The sequence below is a fragment of the Austrofundulus limnaeus genome, unplaced genomic scaffold (assembly GCF_001266775.1).
Source record: "Austrofundulus limnaeus strain Quisiro unplaced genomic scaffold, Austrofundulus_limnaeus-1.0 Scaffold36, whole genome shotgun sequence".
Taxonomy (NCBI): Eukaryota; Metazoa; Chordata; class Actinopteri; order Cyprinodontiformes; family Rivulidae; genus Austrofundulus; species Austrofundulus limnaeus.
The window spans coordinates 1,966,650-1,971,921 of NW_013952438.1; the positions used below are offsets into that span (position 1 = coordinate 1,966,650).

At 38.1% G+C, this 5,272-nt stretch overlaps 1 protein-coding gene across 1 annotated transcript in view; it reads left to right on the top strand.

Moving 5' to 3' along the window:
- The window catches only part of ntng2b (netrin g2b), a gene marked incomplete in the record, with an annotated part of 110,943 nt that overhangs the window by 98,313 nt on the left and 7,358 nt on the right, over positions 1-5,272 (top strand).

Sequence of the window (5,272 nt, forward strand, 5' to 3'; positions counted from 1 at the left end):
TGTGTGTGTGTGTGTGTGTGTGTGTGTGTGTGTGTGTGTGTGTGTGTGTGTGTGTGTGTGTGTGTGTGCTTGGCAGAGAAGCAGACAAGATGCAGTACTTGTTTTTAAATCAAGGCAACTGCTCTCGGATTGTTTTTTAAGTGGAAAATTACTACATCAATACAAAAAACTCAGTGAAATACTAATGTGCAGAAACACTGAAATGTTATTTTTTATATTTACAAGAAGATGTTGTTGTAAATTAAGAACAGGTTTTAAAACCAGGTACGAAAAAAGGCCCAGTGTTCGTTAAAGGAATGCAGATATCACCCGCCACCTTTCATGCTGGTTTTACACTTAAATCCTTTCATGTTGAGAATTAACAAAGTAGTTGACTTTTAGGTGAAACTTCGAAAAAAAATATTGTTGCAAGATGTCATGCTCAGAGTATGTAGGAGCAGGTGATTGATGTATAAATATTTGTTAATGGGCATTAGGTCACATGGGTAATTGGCGGTGTATAAGGTAGGAACCTTTCTGTGTGAGCAGGTGTTCAACCCTGGAAGTGGGGTAACAGATTTGACCGCTAAAGAAACAAACGCTGTTAACGTGTATGGGAAGAAGAAACTTGTATGCCTTCAAGTAGGAAACCAAGCAAAATAAATGGATAACCTGTATAACCATCAACGGCGGCTCTAACTTTAATTCATCTGACAAGGTAACAATATGCGTGTCAATACTTCCCCAGTGTATCGCCTCGGTGGCTTAAAGCGTCAGTGGCTTGGCCACTACAACAAAGTATTTAAAGTCCAGTTTTAGCTGAATATTCGTAACACTGACAGTTGTTGCCATTTTGTTTTGTCTAATATTTATATACTCTAGTGACCCTCTTTAATTGGATTGAAACAAAAAAACTAAGTAGTTGTAAATGTACATCCAGTAATTAATTTCAGAAAGTTTCTTTAAAATCCATTCAGTGGTTTATGAGATATTTTGCTAACAGTCAAACACAGTGGACTTTATTAGTAATTGTTTGAATTTCAAATATCTGGTGCAAAAAGTAGCACCTAAACTATATGTTGTAGATAAATCTCAGCTATAATCATACTAAATTTGAGCACAACAAACACCAAATTCATTGAATTAAAGCCAATTTTTGTGTTTTTGAAGGTGAGTTGACTGTGGAAACCATCTGGAATGGGGTCGGCTTCAAAAGTGAATCAGTGTAGTGGTCCATTTAATTAAACATTTCTGAAATTTTCAATAAAATTAATTTAGTGGTTCTTGAGATATTTTTCTAAGAGACATTTTTTACTCTAAATAGTTAACAGCAAAATGTTAAGCAAAGCTCTGGCTTTATCCGTCAGTGCTCAGAATATTTATTGGTGATTAGTTTCAGCTTCTTCCATACCAAAATGTATGTTGATAGCTGTAAAAGAGACTGAGGCATGGCCAGTTTTGTGTTTTAAATGTTGGTTTTGATAGTCATCTTATATCAAGTGGACTGAAAAAATTTATCAATTGTAATACATTGTGTTTCAATAACAATTACAACTACAATCTGAAGCAAATGTATTTTCATCAGCATGTAATTAGCACCATTTCCTTTGTGAATTTGATGCTGAGACAGATACAAGCAGGCGCAAAAGTTGGAGTAAAATTTAGGCACAGAGCTGTTTTTAGGAATGAAAACTCCTGTTTCTGTTTCACATGAACATGAGTAAAAACAGAAACAAGTTTCTGCACTTTTATCTCTTATTCTAGATTTCTTCACTTTCATGCTGATCCTAAGCAGTCGTAACAATGTCCAGGTATGAATTTTCCTTTGTCTGAAGATAAAAACTTGGTGTTGTGGGGCTACTTCTCTAACACCCTGAAGCTACATGGACTACAATCTGAATTAAATCAACTCTACACTGTTCACTGCAGCGAACACCCTCAGGCACCCTTAAAGCTGAAAGCTGACACTCACATGAAATCCACTTCACTGAAGTGCAAAACCAGAACAATGAAAAACATGACTGGTGTGTAATTTCTAGCCGTAACAGCAGATAATTGTTTTTTATAAGAATAGTTTTGGGACTGTTTATTTTCTTTAGTGTTTTTATTGCATGTCTTAATGAGAGGTCATTGTGTTTGCATAGCAGGGGTGAAACGAGACGTTGATTTGGATCCATCTGTGTGTGAGCTGCAGGAGGTTGGAGGGTAAACTCACCGCAGTCAGGGCACACACCGGGCCGGGCCATAGAGTCAGCACAAATAAGATCCCATTAGTTCATCTGCCGGCACATCGACATGCCAAGTGCAGCTAAAAAAAAACACTTTACACAAATGTCTCTAGAGTGAAAAGCACATTTTTTACACAGCTTGACATTATTAACAAATATTTTTGTACTAAGGTCAGGATTTTATCCATTTTGATCAAAGCTTGAACTTAATATGTGGTAACTTGTGTGTGTATATATATATATATATATATATATATATATATATATATATATATATATATATATATATGTATGTATATGGCGGGTAAAATAAGTATTGAACACGTCAACATTTTTCTCAGTAAAAATATTACTAGAGGTGCTAATGACATGAAATTTTCACCAGATGTCGGTAACAACCCAAGTGATCCATACATACAAAGAAATCAAACCATAAATGTCCAGAAATTAAGTTATTTGTAATAATGTGGAATGACACAGGGAAAAGTATTGAAAACGCTTACTGAAATTTATCTAATACTTTGTACAAAAGCCTTTGTTGTCAATGACAGCTTCAAGACGCCTCCTGTATGGAGAAACTAGTGGCATGCATAGCTCAGGTGTGATTTTGGCCCATTCTTCCACAAACAGTCTTCAAATCTTGAAGGTTTCGTGGACCTCTTCTATGAACTCTGATCTTTAGTTCTTTCCATAGATTTTCTGTTGGATTCAGGTCAGGTGATTGGCTGGGCCATTCCAGCAGCTTTAGTTTCTTTCTCTGAAACCAACTGAGTTTCCTTGGCTTTGTGTTTGGGCTCATTGTCTTGCTGAAATGTCCAGCCACGTTTCATCTTCATCATCCTGGTGGATGGAAGCAGATTTTTATCAAGAATGTCTCTGTACATTTTTCCACTCATCCTTCCTTCAATTATTTGAAGTTTGCCAGTACCATATGCTGAAAAACAGCCCCACACCATGATGTTCCCACCTCCAAACTTCACTGTTGGTATGGTGTTTTTGGGCTGATGTGCAGTGCCATTTGACCTCCAAACATGTTGTGTATTTTGACATCCAAACAGTTCAATGTTGGTCTCATCTGACCAGACTATATTCTCCCAGTATTACACAGGCTTGTTTAAATGTTGTGCAGCAAACTTTAAAGGAGCTTCAACATGCTGTTTCTTCAGCAGTGGAGTCTTGCGTGGTGAGCGTGCATACAGGCCATGGTGGTTCAGTGCATTACTTATTGTTTTCTTTGAAACAAACGTACCTGCTAATTCCAGGTCTTTCTGAAGCTCTCCACAAGTGGTCCTTGGCTCTTGGACAACTCTTCTGATAATTCTTTTCACTCCTCTGTCAGAAATCTTGTGAGGAGCACCTGGTCATGGTCGGTTTATGGTGAAATGATGTTCTTTCCACTTCAACATTAAATACCTGTAATATGGAACTATAATCACATGGTCTGAAGTGCTTGGAGTATGTGTTGTAAATGACTCTTAGCTACTAACAAACCTAATTTTAGATCACTATCTTCTCAATTCACTGAATAATAAGGTTCTTTCATACATCAATTCCATGAAATGGCTGCACAGACCAGTCTGTCTTTATGCTGCCGCTGGCTGAAAAGAGCTGACCACACACAGACAGGAGTTTTCTGAAATAAAACAGGCATTGCAAAACGTTTCAGCAGTGTTGATGTAAAGCACAATGCATTAAAGTAGACATATTATGCTTTTATATCCTTCCTTTTCATATTTAAAGCATTCATTTGGGGGTCTTTATATAGTGGAGCTACAATGCTTTGGTCTGAATTCCTTCTTTTTCTAACTTTACCAGCCCCTCTTTCACCCCTTTTTTCATGTGCATCTTGAAGCAGTTGGTTTGTCCCTTCAAGACTCTTCAAGCTCCGCCCCCCCTCTGGCTTCCAGACCAGTCCACTCTGACTTTAGAGAGGGGGTTAGCATTTTCTAGCTTGCAGAAATGTTTTATTTAACAACTTAATTAAACGATGTCAACAAGAGAAGACTTGTCCATCCAGCCTTACATGTTGAAGTCCGGCCCAGAGCCAGAGGAGAATGCAGATGAGGAAATTGTTGTTGGTAGTTCTACACCTTATTTGGCAATTCTGTCGCTCAAAAAATGGACACAATAGTTTTCAGAAAACGTCATAGAAATTAGAGAAAACTGAAAACTACGACCCAAACAGAATATAAAAATAACTTCGCAGCACCTGGAGAGACTAAATTGAACTTTCCTGCACTCCTAGAGACTCAACAACAAAACGTATTCATCAGCTAAAAAAACTGGATTTTGCATATGTCCCCTTCAAATGTATGATGGACATTTGCCTCGCATTGGGCCTCATGCAAGAACCGTTCGTACGCACAGATTTGTTCTTAAGTAGTGCGTACGAGTGATTTAGGAGAATTTGTGGCATTCACCAATGTTTTCGTATTCTAAGATTTTTTTCAGATACAAACAAAATTCACGAGTGGTCCAGATGGGTTTTCCTCCCTAAAAACTTTATATTTCGTTAGTTTGAAGATATTTTGAGTTGAAAATAAATTACACTCCATAATTATGTCGACAAAAGGCTATTCTGCTTGAATTAGAGTTATAATTTTAAATGCAATAATTTAGACTAACAATATAAATTGTCCGTCCGTCCGTCCGTTTTCCGCCGCTTATCCGCGATCGGGTCGTGGGGGCAGCAGCAGAGAGACCCCGCTCTCCCCAGCGACACCTTCCAGTTTGTCCTGGGGGACTCCGAGACGTTCCCAGGCCAGAGGGGGTACATAATCCCTCCAGCGAGTCCTGGGTTTTCTCCAAAGTGTCAGACATTTTGAAATCATTTTTGAAATGCTTATTTCAAACCCGCAACTGAGACCACCTGCGACTGCGCGGGGGGGGGATGAAATGATTTAACACAGTCTTTTATACTTTTAGCAGCTCTTTTTATTCCACAGCTGACCTGCTAAAATGACAGATTTTCTTTTCTGGATCTCTGACAGACGGACTTCAATCTCTGAACTCATAAAGTTCTTCTTTTTAGTTTTCACTGTCATTTTCATGAATGGACACTTCCT